Consider the following 13930-nt stretch of genomic DNA (forward strand, 5'->3'; position numbering starts at 1 on the left):
ACGAGGGAATAATACAGTATTTCTAGGATGGGCGGGACAAATTGCTTCTTTTGGCCACTGTTGGTGACAGGGTGCTGGAGTATCACATACCATGCAAAATGAGTTTATCTTGTTGGGCAGACTGGATGGGCCGTACAGGTCTTTATCTGCCGTCATTTACTATGTTACTATGTTCTATCTAGGTGAGGGGCCAAGTGCAGATATACAGACGGAGACAAGGTGAGTAGTACAGGGTCAATTGGGATAAATACATGGGTGGCTAAACTCAAGGCAAAATCTTAGACCAGTTCCTGATATCTTGTTTAACTGTACAAAGTTACAGGGTGTGCAGCAAACTAGTCCAGGTGCGGAGTGATTATATAGTCTGAGGGGAGACATGATAGAGGTATATAAAATAATGAGTGGAGTGGAACAGGTGGATGTGAAGCGTCTGTCCACGCTTTCCAAAAAGAAGTATACATGCAAATCAATAAACAGATATATAAAACATAAAAATTAATATAGAAATAAAAATAATAATTAACCACATATAAAAATTTGATGAACGATGACACAGTTATAAAACCTGTACATAATCTGGCAGATATCAATCATAACTGCACTAGGACACTCATGCAACAGGTATTTAACTATTATCAATGAGGGTGTCAATAGGGAGCAAAGAGCCTTTAAAATGACATTAATCAAGCTATCTGTGTGAAAAGCACCCAACTGCAACACTGTGAAATGACATTATGTTTAAAACCAATGAATTAATGTAGAAAAGGTATGGGGAACAGTCTCTCTGAATAGAAACATAGGAAGAAACATGACGGCAGATAAAGGCCATATGACCCATCCAGTCTGCCCATCCTCTGTAACCTCCAATTCTACCTGTTCCTAAGCGATCCCATATGCTTATCCCATGCCTTTTTAAATTCCGGAACAGTCCTCAACTCCACCACCTCCACCGGGAGGCCATTCCACGCCTCCACCACCCTTTCGGTGAAATAATACTTCCTTAGGTTACTCCTAAGCCTATTCCCTCTTAACTTTGTCGTATGCCCCCTCATTCCAGAGCTCTCCTTCATTTGAAAAAGGCTCTCTTCCTGTACATAAATGCCCTTGAGATATTTAAACGTTTCTATCATGTCTCCTCTCTCCCTCCTCTCTTCCATATATGTTGAGGTTCATAAGCCTGTCCCTATAATTTTTGCATTCAAGACTGCTTACTAATTTCGTAGCCGCCCTCTGGACCGACTCCATCCTGTTTATATCTTTCCGTAGGTGCGGTATCCAGAACTGCACGCAGTACTCCAAATGAGGCCTCGCCAGAGACTTATACAACGGCACTATCACCTCCTTTTTCCTGCTGGTCATGCCTCTCTTTATGCACCCAAGCATCCTTCTGACTTTGGCATTCACTTTTTATACCTGTTTGAAAGCTTTTAGGTCGTCAGACACAATCACCCCCAAGTCCCGCTCTTCCTTCGCACTACACCCCCTATACTGTACCGTTCCCTCAGATTTTTAATAATGTTAATAATAATAATAATTTTTGCGACCCAAGTGCATGACCCTGCATTTTTTGGGATTAAACCTTAGTTGCCAAATATCAGTCCATTCCTCTAGCTTCGCTAGGTCCTTCCTCATGTCATTCACACCCTCCAGGGTGTCCACCCTGTTGCAGAGTTTAGTATCATCCGCAAAGAGACAAACCTTACCAGACAGCCCTTCTGCAATATCGCTCACAAAGACGTTAAAAAGAGCCGGCCCTAGGACCGATCCCTGCGGTACTCCAATGACGACCTCCTTTTCTTCAGAGCAAGCTCCATTTACCACCACCCTCTGTCTCCTACCATTTAACCAATTTTTTACCCAATCAGTTACTCTAGGTCCTGCACCGAGGGAACTCAATTTATTTATCAGTCGCCTGTGCGGAACCATGTCAAAGGCTTTGCTGAAATCCAAGTATACCACATCAAGCACCCCTCCCACATCCAACTGTTTGGTCACCCAGTCGAAGAAGACTGTCAGATTCGTCTGACATGACCTGCCACTAGTGAAGCCATGCTGCCTCGGGTCTCGCATTCCATGTAGTTTAAGAAATGTCACAATCCTCCTTTTCAGAAGCGCTTCCATTAGCTTACTCACCACCGAAGTCAGACTGACAGGTCTGTAATTCCCAACCTCTTCCTTACTTCCACTCATGTGCAAGGGAACCACATCCGCCCTTCTCCAGTCCACAGGGACCACTCCAGACTTTACCACTAGGTCAATGGCTGAGGGGAAGGCCTCAGACCCGAAATGGACACGCGGCAATTTTCGGCAAAAATTTTAAAAAGGCATTTTTTACAGGTGCACTGAAAAATGATTCTGCGCGCACATAAAACACTCGTCTGCACTACTGCAGGCCATTTTTCAGCGCACCTTTGTAAAAGGGCTCCTGATTGCCTGATTTCCCTTACAGGACAGACTCCTAATAGACACCCTGTAGGTCAGAACTTCCCAAATGAGGTCTCGAAACCTGCCTTTGGAGTCGCAATCTGGGTGGCCCCTCCATAGGATGTCATCGTCCTGCACCGCCCTGGGGGTCATGCATTTTCCGTGGCCATACAAATTGGGGTCATGGCCACAAAAATATTGATGAATGCTGCTGTAGGTACTAAATATAGGTGCAGTATTATAAAACCACTTTCATTGAGGGTAATTTTCAAAGACATTTATCCAAGAACAAAGACTGACTGAACACTGCTCTCACTGACTGAGGCATCAGGGTGCCGTGGAGGGGCATTTTTGAAAGGGACGTCCATGTTTTGATATGGACGTCCTTACAAAACTTCCCGATCTAGGGGCGGGGAAACCTGTATGTTTGAAACAAGATGGACGTACATCTTTCATTTCGAAAATACCATCAGGGATGTCCAAATTCTTAAATTTGGTCGTCCCTAGACTTGGTCGTTTCTGATTTTCGGCGATAATCGAAACCAAGGACATCCATCTCAGAAACGACCAAATGCAAGCCACTTGGTTGTGGGAGGAGCCAGCATTTGTAGTGCACTGGTCCCCCTGACATGTCAGGACACCAACTGGGCACCCTAGGGGGCACTGCAGTGGACATAAATTGCTCCCAGGTACATAGCTCCCTTACCTTGTCTGCTGAGCCCCCCAACCCCCCCAAAAAAACTCACTACCCACAACTGTACACCACTACCATAGCCCTTACAGGTGAAGGGAGCACCTAGACGTGGGTACAGTGGGTTTCTGGTGGGTTTTGGAGGACTCGCTGTTTCCTCCACAAACGTAACAGGTAGGGAGGGGGATGGGCCTGGGTCTGCCTGCCTGAAGTGCACTGCACCCACTAAAACTGCTCCAGGGACCTGCATACTGCTGCCATGGATCTGAGTATGACATCTGAGGCTGGCAATCAATATTTTGAAAGATATTTTTTGAGGGTGGGAGGGGATTAGTGACCACTGGGGGAATAAGGGGAAGTCATCCCTGAGTCTCTCCAGTGGTCATCTGGTCATTTCGGACACCTTTTTGTGCCTTGGTTGTAAGAAAAACAGGACCAGGTAAAGCCGTCCAAGTGTTCGTCAGGGACGTCCTTGTTTCTTTCGATTATGGGTCAAGGACGTCCAAGTGTTAGGCACGCCCATGTCCCGCCTTCGCTACTCCTCTGATGCGCCCCCTTGAACTTTGACTGTCCCTGCAACGGAAAGCAGTTGGGGACGTCAAAATCGGCTTTGGATTATACCGATTTGGACGACCTTGTGAGAAGGACGCCCATCTTCCAATTTATGTCGAAAGATGGGAGTCCTTCTCTTTCGAAAATAAGCCCAATGGTGAGTTTGCTTTTAGCTAAATGTAAAGGTAATACATGCAAATAAAACCAAACATATTTCTATTTATTATCTTTAAAAGTGGATTAACACGGCTGCCACATCACTGAGCTAAATTTAAAAAAGGTATTCCAGTGAGTGTTTTTAGGACATGTCAAGGGAAGAAAATGATATATGTCAGGGGTTTCCAGAGCTGTCCTGGGGGAACCCTAGCTAGTCAGATTTTCAGGATACCCACAAAGAATACGTATAAAAGAATTTGCATGCAGTGAAGGCAGATCATGCAAATCTGTCTTATTAATATAGGTGGATCTGCGAGGCTCTTTGTACAATATAGTTTTGCACTATTAAGACAGATTATCTCAGTTTTCTCGCCATTTTTGGGTGTGTTAAGATTACAGGAATGCTATGTATTTATGCAAATTGTTATATTCTGTTAATTTATATATGTTCCTTAGATCACTTTGGCTTGTTAAAAACAGAGCACGTCATACTTTTAAAGAAATAAATATGTGGATTGGTCAAAGCCAATATGAAGCACAGTGCCAGCCAGGTAGATACAGCAAGGGATCATGTCTGCTCCCATTTTAACTGGGTGGGTGGGGTGGGGGGGGGGTCAAAGAGGTGAGAATGTTTTTTTTTATATTTCCTATGCTGTATGAAAGGAATGCACATCCCTAGTAACCAGTCTACTGGGTTTTCTTCCCAGGAGCTGTTACTGCTGTTAGCGGAACCAGGGTTTCCTAAAGATAATGTTACCATACTGCGTTAGAGTAAAGCAAGTGATTCATTCATGTCGAGTGTTGGACTTGCGTCCTATTATTAACACGAACTGCGCCATAGTTACCATACGTCTATGAGTTTGTTCTGAATCATTCAGCCTAGCAGATGGCTTTCATTTTGACTTATGAGAATAAAAATTACACCAATCAGACAAAATGTTTGGAAGAAAGTGTTGAAAGACTAAACGGTCAACCAGAAGGCAGCTGTTGCTGGCACAGACACAAGAAATCATCCAAAACTGTTCGAGTCTAGAAGAAACAAAATTCGAGCCTATATTAAATTCTTGCGATGAAAGAGGAAAAATCAAAAGGGCACATGAGGTGGTAGAGTAGCCTAGTTGATGTTTATGTTAATTAAAACGTGATATACCGCTTATTCCAAACATAAGGATCTTATGTGGTGTACGATACAACCAGCAGTAAAAGCCATTAAATATAAAGGACAGTCAAAACATTCAGCCAAAGACTCACTAATGTATCAGTTAAACAGTTCCAGTAACCGACCGGCAATCGACAGACCTGCAGGAACTAAAGTAAAACTCCTGTTGAACATAAAAGGTTTTCAGTAAGGATTTAAATTTAGGGAAAGGTTCCGCACTGCATATGTGGACTGGAAGATTGTTCCAAAGCTGAGTGGTTAGAGGTGCAGACTATGACTCAGCAAAGTCAAGACTCAAATACCATTGATGCTCCTTGCAACAAGGGGCAGGTCATCTCCCCCTAAGGTAAATAACCTAGATGGTTATAGACAACCATCTTACATTTTCAAATCATGTTTCTTCCGTTGTTCAAAAATCTTTCTATGTACTTGGTCAGATTCAAGCCGTACATTCTCTGCTGGATTATCAATCAATTCGACTGTTAATCTATACTCTAGGGCTGGTTTATTGTAATTCCTGACTGCAAGGTTTGCCACAGTGAGGGGCATTTTTGATATGATGCCTAAGTCTGACTTTGGAAGTTTTGCAAAAAACATCCAAAATCTGAATAGGAAAGAAGGTCATTTTCAGAAAGAAAAACGTCTGTCTTTTGTTTTCGAAAATACTGTTTTGAACAAGGTTCTGTGATTTGGACGTTTTGTTTTTTGGTCCATTTTCAAACAAAAAATGCCCAAGTGCAAAATGCACAAAATCAAGCCATTGGGATATAGGAGGAACCAGTATTTTTAGTACACTGGTCCCCCTGACATCCCAGGAAAGCAATAGGGCACCCTAGGGGGCACTGCAGTGGACTTCATAAAATGCACCCAGGTACACATCTCACCATTGCTCCCTTATTTTGTCTGCTGAGCCCCCCCAAAACTCACTACCCCCAACTGTACACCACTACCATAGCCCTTATGGGTGAAGGGAGGCACCTCTATGTGGGTACAGTAAGTTTCTGGTGAGTTTTGGAGGGCTCACAGTTTTCCCCACAAGTGTAACAGGTAGGGAGCGGTATGGGCCTGGGTCCACCTTTCTGCAGTGCACTGCATCCACCACTAGACTATTCCAGGGACCCTGCAAGCTGCTCTAATGGACATGAGTATAACATCTGAGGCTAGCATAGAGGCTGGAAAGTAATGTTTTTAATCACATTTTTGTGGGGGGTGGGAGGGAGTTAGTGACCACTGGGGGAGTAAGGGGAAGTCAACCCTGATTCCCTCCAGTGGTCATCTGGTCATTTAGGGCTCCTTTTTGTGCCTTATTCGTTATAAAAATAGGTTTAGCTCAAAATAACTTAGTGTTAGTCTTGGACGCTTTTGTTCTGTTCCATTATGGCTGAAAAACGTCTAAGTATTAGGAACGCCCAAATCCCATCCTTAACATGCCCCTGACACACCCCCTTGTGATCTGAACGCACTTCTGACAGACTTCATAGAAAAAAAACACAAAAAAAGCAAAACAGCGAAGATGACTAACAAAACAAAAATAATAATAATCAAAAAATTAAAAGCAAGAAAATATCAAATTTGTATTTAAAAATACAAATACATAAAAAAGTAAAAAATGAAAAGGACGACACTTGTTCATAAAAAAATTAAAACACTTTATTAGCCAAAGGATAGCAGGGAGAAAGGGACTTGACACAGCTGTGTTTCGGCCATACAGGCCTGCGTCAGGAGTCTTCTCACCGTGTGTTGATTTTTAACTCTATCCAATTGTAAAGGGAATATCTGTGTCTCTTTTTGAACTATAGCGTTAAATAATCCTTGACAACAAAGTCAAGCATAAACCATCAGAGCAGCGTCTCGTCTTTTTTATGGGGTTTTTTTTTTTTTTGCGAAGACTGGTTTCTTCTGTTTTTAGACTTCATAGAAAAACATCTAAAAATTGGTTTTGAAAATATCAATTTGGACGTTTTTTTGTGAGAAAACCGTCCAAATGCAGATTTATGTCACTTTTTGGAGGTTTTTTGTCTTTTGAAAATGAGCCCAAATATCAATTAAGACTTCAACTTGTACAAAATACAACCGTTAAACTACTCTATGGAGCCAAGAAGCTTGACAGTGCCCCCTTGTTCCTTTTTTATGATTCTAAACTATTTAGATGTTTTTCCGTTATTTGCAGTATATAAAACAAAACTTTGATTGATTGCACAGCAGTTACTTTCAAAAAGTAATTTTTACCATATTTGTAGCAACAAAGGCGACCAAATCCACTAGTATCTGTTAGGCTCAGACATTCCATGTCAGCTGGTCAGCCATCTTTGTTTTCTTCCTTTGAATACCGACTGTGAGCTGTCTACAAGACAGCTTTCATACTGGAGATAAAAGAACCCCTTCTATTCCAGCTTTACATGCTTTGGGAAACAGATAAATATGAATGTTGGAAGCGAAGAATGTTTACAGGAAGAAACTAATAAGTAACTCCATTCCGTGCCAAGTACTTTACAATCCTCCTCAAAATGTTATTTATTTTTCAAAGATAAATAAATCTTTCACAGAAGAATCAGAACTGGATATCTTGGCTTTTTACCTTCTGCCAAATAGTTATTTATTGTCTATTTCCTTGGATAAGGCTAAGCGGCTTACTGTAAAAATGGAAATGTGAGTAGAGAGAGAGAATCCGTCGCATGTCATAAGAACTGGAATCTCATCCTAACCTGTCAAGCTTTGAAAATGGAGCTTAAAGCCTGCCCCACCCCCACTCCCACAGCTTTGGCTATCCTTTATATTGAGCTACCAGTGTTATGAGGCTTTTTTTTTTTTTTTTTTTTTTGTGGTGCTCTATATAGAATCTCCTTCTCAAGGGTATTTTAACACATGGATTCAAAACTACCCTGTTATGTCTATGGCTGAGATTAAAAGGTTATGACCCTAGGAATGTATATATTTCAGAGCTTCAAATATAGGTTATTAGAGAAACATTTAGCCTCTCTGCATGGGTCAGTTTTCATTTGCTGGCATCTAGGTGACTGGTTTTATTTTTTTTTTTTTTTTTTTTTTTTTTAGATAACTGACTAGATCACTTTAAAAACCTTGTTTTTTGTTTATTGGATCATATAGTAATGTAAAACATTACAAATAAACTAGCGGAGCTTACAGCATAAGTACATAAGTAATGCCATACTGGGAAAAGACCAAGGGTCCATCGAGCCCAGCATCCTGTCCACGACAGCGGCCAATCCAGGCCAAGGGCACCTGGCAAGCTTCCCAAACGTACAAACATTCTATACATGTTATTCCTGGAATTTTGGATTTTTCCAAGTCCGTTTAGTAGCGGTTTATGGACTTGTCCTTTAGGAATCCGTCCAACCCCTTTTTAAACTCTGCTAAGCTAACCGCATTCACCACTTTCTCCGGCAACGAATTCCAGAGTTTAATTACACGTTGGGTGAAGAAAAATTTTCTCTGATTTGTTTTAAATTTACTACAGTGTAGTTTCATCGCATGCCCCCTAGTCCTAGTATTTTTGGAAAGCGTGAACAGACGCTTCACATCCACCTGTTCCACTCCACTCATTATTTTATATACCTCTATCATGTCTCCCCTCAGCCGTCTCTTCTCCAGAATTTGGATGTTGATAGTAAAAACAAAATAAAGAAAAAAACCACACCAAAACATTCCCTACCAAATGTCCCAAATACAATCAATGTATGAAGTTTATATTGTAAAGATATTTATGTACTGTGTAATTCTACAGTGCGCCATGTTTTTCTGAAGCTTTTATTTTATTTAAATAGGGATTGGGAGTCATGAGGTAACTTTTAACCTGTGGCACTTTAGAAAGCAAAGGCAAGTGTAAATCTGTAAGTATTTTATAAAAAGAAAACTCATGCTGCTCGTAGTTTCTTTTACTGCATAAGAATGTTAAAGTGTTTACCGTTGACTCGTCAGAAATGTTCTACTCAAGGTGTGCAACAAGAGGAAAATATGGTGTTGTAGAAAACAGTTGTCAAAATTGTCCTGGACAGATTTTTGCACCAAGTATTATCTTGTAAATGAGGAGGGCTTACACATGAGTGACAGTTTTCAGAGCCAGTTAACTGAGTAAATTTACCTTGCTAAGAATTGCGTTTTTTCAAGGAGCGAGGGGAGTCTTAAATAAAAACCCAAAACAAAAACTCAATGGGGATCAATTAAGGGCAGATGAGATGCAAAAAAAAGTCATTGAAGTAAAAATAAAACCTGAAGGGTTTATTGATCCAGACATTCAAATTAAGATTTTATGTAAATAGATGTGATGCTTTCATTAATTAAAAAAAAAAAAAAAATCCATAGAAGACCTGACTTGGCCATGTTTCAGGTATCTCTCCACACTCGTCCTTCCCTACTCCTCTTCCCGTGTGCTCCGATCCATGGATAAATCCTCCTTATCTGTTCCGTTCTCCACTACTGCAAACTCCAGACTTCGCTCCTTCTGTCTCGCTGCACCCTACACCTGGAATAAACTTCCTGAGCCCCTACGTCTTGCCCCATCCTTGATCATCTTTAAATCTAGATTGAAAGCCCACCTCTTCAACATTGCTTTTGACTTGTAACCACTTATACCTCTCGCTTCTACCTACCCTCCTCTTTCCTCTACACATTAATTGATTTGCTTGCTTTATTATTATTAACATAGTAACATAGTAGATGACGGCAGAAAAAGACCTGCATGGTCCATCTAGTCTGCCCAAGATAAACTCATATCTTGAATTTGTACCTGTCTTTTTCAGGGCACAGACCGTATAAGTCTGCCCAGCAGTATTTCCCGCCTCCCAACCACCAGTCCCGTCTCCCATCACCGGCTCTGGTACAGACCGTATAAGTCTGCCCTCCCCTATCCTAGCCTCCCAACCACCAACCCCTTTTCCCCCCACCTGCTCCGCCACCCAATTTCAGCTAAGCTTCTGAGGATCCATTCCTGCTGCACAGGATTCCTTTTTGCATATCCCACGCATGTTTGAATTCCGTTACTGTTTTCATCTCCACCACCTCCCGCGGGAGGGCATTCCAAGCATCCACCACCCTCTCCGTGAAAAAATACTTCCTGACATCTTTTTTGAGTCTGCCCCCCTTCAATCTCATTTCATGTCCTCTCGTTCTACCGCCTTCCCATCTCCGGAAAAGATTTTTTTGTTGATTAATACCTTTCAAGTATTTGAACGTCTGTATCATATCACCCCTGTTCCTCCTTTCCTCTAGGGTATACATGTTCAGGTCAGCAAGTCTTTGGTCATACGTCTTGGAACGGAAATCCCATACCATTCTTGTAGCTTTTCTTTGCACCGCTTCCATTTTTTTTAACATCCTTCGCAAGGTACGGCCTCCAAAACTGAACACAATACTCCAGGTGGGGCCTCACCAACGACTTGTACAGGAGCATCAACACTTCCTTTCTTCTGCTGATCACACCTCTCTCTATACAGCCTAGCAACCTTCTCGCTACGGCCACCGCCTTGTCACACTGTTTCGTCGCCTTCAGATCCTCGGATACTATCACCCCAAGAGCCCTCTCCCCCTCAGTACCTATCAGACTCTCCCCGCCTAACACATTACTGTTTATTAGATTGTAAGCTCTTTGAGCCGGGACTGTCTTTCTTCTATGTTTGTGCAGCGCTGCGTACACTTTGTAGCGCTATATAAATGCTAAATAGTAGTAGTAGTAGTATAGTGGGATGTGCCACTGCAGTGATAGGTCTGGGTATAGTCGCTCTAGGGTATAGTGAAGGACTGCACTGTTGTTGGTGAGGGTGTGCTAGAGACTGTGTGAAGTTGGAAAATATCATTGGCTTTCCCAATCCTAGCTAATCTGGGCCAGACAATAGGGTGCGGTTCTAGGAGTTACTGAGTTCCTTCCTTGCAGCAACAATCAGGAGAGCACATGATAGTCTGGAATCTATAAGAAGGAAATCAAATCTGATAGTGGCATGTCACGTGCACCAGCCTCATCCAGGAACTCAGGTCCTGTCCAGGGGACCGCTGCAGACTTATCTTCTATGCAGTGTGTAACGAGTTAATTCACTAGAGACAGTCTCCAAAAGAAACTGGTTTTGGACTCAAAACAGTGGATTCAGAGCCATCCCATCTGTAAGCTGAAAAATCTTGAGAAAAGTAGTACATCGGCTCAGAGAGAAGAGGATCCTGCACAAAGAATGGAATAAAAGCATGGGGGGATGTTAATCTGCACAGGGGAATCCTTTTAATAAACTGAATTAGGTGCTAATTGTGCGCCTAACGTATTAAAAGGCGGTTAGCTTAGCAGAGTTTAAGAAAGGTTTGGACGGCTTCCTGAAGGAAAAGGCTGTAGAATGTTATTAAATGGACGTAGGGAAAAATCCACTATTCCTGGGACAAGCAGTACAAAATGCTTTGCTCCATGGACTTGTTGGGTGATTGTTTGGGCCACTGTCGGAGACAGGGTGCTGGGCTAGATGGACCTTTGGTCTGTCCCAGTGTGGCGATGCTTAAGTGGCATAATGTGGGATGCGCTGAAGCATCACAAGTTAATTTTTGCATGTGTGCATGCTAATGGTGCAGTAAATATTTGGGGGGGAATTTTTGTAGGGGACGTGTCGGGGCGGAGATTGAGTGTTTTGTGCAAACCAATTAGTGCATCTACATTAATGTGTGCTAAATGCTTAGCGCACAGAAAACACAGGAGTCCTTACCGCCTGCAAAATAGAAGGGGGTAGGTGCTCCCGAGGTAATTTTAAAAAATGACCGCTCACTAATAGCAACAGCAGCGAACAGCCATTAATGAAATAAATAGGAAATTGAGGGTTTTTTTTAAGGCAGCAGCAAAACTGGCCTCAGCACGTGGCAATGATCCACGTAAGGGCGCACTGAGGCCATTTATTACTGCAGCTTAATAAGTGGCAAGTACAAACCTATCAAAAAAGGAGGGGGGAGGGGGTTATCCTGCACAGAGTGGCAGGCGCAAAGTTCCTGTTGTTGGAAGGACGATATGGGTCAGAGGGGAAAGGCCTGCCGCATGCTGGAGGCAGCCAGTGAGTAAGGCTGCCGCCAGTGCTGCAGCACCAGGAAAGGTAACAAAGAGCAGCGGGCAGGACTGGGAGTCGGGGGGGGGGGGGGTGGAGAGATGCCAGGCCGTGTGAGGGGAAGGGAGGGATGGAAGGGGGAGGCATAGCCATGGGGGGGGGGGGGCCTGGGAGGCCTGGGAGAGTGAGAGAAGCAAGCACAGGGTTGAGAACGGAGGGAGAAAAGCTGTATTGGGGGGGGGGGGGGTTCAAGATTCTAAGGCGGTTGGCAGGCAATTTTAAAAGGTTCAGAATCTCGGGTAGTCCGAATTTCTGGCATCCAAATTTCCAGACTTCTACTCTACTCTAGAACCCATGCAGGTAACTGCCTGACACACCCCTGGCTCGTCCATGCCCCTCCCAGGTCCATACCTCCTTTGAAGTTGTGTACTTTGGAATTTGAATGTGTAACTTATAGAATGCCAACTGAGGGCAGTTTAGTGCCAATTAGAACCAATTAGAGCCAATTATTGGTTACGGCCAATTAGCAGCTAATTATTATATTAAATTACACATGCAACTGACATTATTATATAAGCTGTGCATGCAAATTTATGTGCTAGTTGGAAATTTGGGCATGCAACTTTCTAGAATTAGGGTAATAAGGAACATGTATCAACTCATATTTTTGCAGCAGGTATCACTAGATTTCACAGGTTTTAGGGAGAAGTTGTCAACGTGGGATAAATCATGTTATTTTATTCTTGACCCCAGTTATTGTGACTAGCCTAGGTCTCTTTGCATAAAATGGGACTTGTGCTAAAATAGCATGTTAGTGGTAAAATTGCACCTCTTAATGGTAGCCCAGGTTAATAACTTCCCCTCTTAGTAGGAAGAGTTTCAGTCTCTGGTAACCAGAGATGATATTGTGATGTCATAATGCCTCATTCCACCAATGCCTAAGAGCCGACCTCATCAGTGATGTCACAATGGCTTGATTGTCCTCTGCTTGGCTCACTTTTATTACATATATCAGTGATTTCGATTTCTAGAGACATTTCTTTTTTCTTCAATTAAGGGGGGACGCGATCAATGTGGGCTACTGTTAATATGTGTTATTTTACTGTTAACCCCATGGGACCCGTGCTAAAATTGCACAAGTTAGTGGTAAAATAGTGATAATTACACTTTAAATAGGCCTAGGACCAGTTTTTAAAGGGAGCGTATGCACACACTTTCTCTTTGAAAATTATTGTGAAGTCTATACATTACAAGTGCAACAGCTCGCAGACGGTTTGAAAATTCCTTCTAAAGTAAGTGCATGCTTTACAGCCCATACCAGAGATAATCCATGTAATGTTTTTAAAAATTCATCAAAATATTTCAAGGTGTCTCCATTTCAATTTCAGAATATCAGGAATATTGGTGAGAAAAATACGTGAGGATGGAGTGCCCTCATAACAGAATGTCAGATTAAAAGAGTGGAGGAGTAGCCTAGTGGTTAGGGTGGTGGACTTTGGTCCTGAGTAACTGAGTTCAATTCCCACGTCAGGCACAGGCAGCTCCTCGTGACTCTGGGCAAGTCACTTAACCCTCCATTGCCCCCATGTAAGCCGCATTGAGCCTGCCATGAGTGGGAAAGTGCAGGATACAAAAGTAACAAAAATAAAATAGATATTATTGGAGATTCTACATGGAATTTTGCTATTCCACTAGCAACATTCCATGTAGAAGGCTGTGCAGGCTTCTGTTTCTGTGAGTCTGACGTCCTGCATGTATGTGCAGGACGTCAGACTCACAGAAGCAGAAGCCTGCGCGGCCACATTGGTGATCTGCAAGGGCCGACTTCTACATGGAATGTTGCTAGTGGAATCTCAAATAGTAGCAACAGTGGAGGAGTGGCCTAGTGGTTAGAGTGCTGGACTTTGGTCCTGGGGAACTGGG

This window comes from Microcaecilia unicolor, chromosome 12 (genome assembly GCF_901765095.1).
Source record: "Microcaecilia unicolor chromosome 12, aMicUni1.1, whole genome shotgun sequence".
Classification (NCBI taxonomy): Eukaryota; Metazoa; Chordata; class Amphibia; order Gymnophiona; family Siphonopidae; genus Microcaecilia; species Microcaecilia unicolor.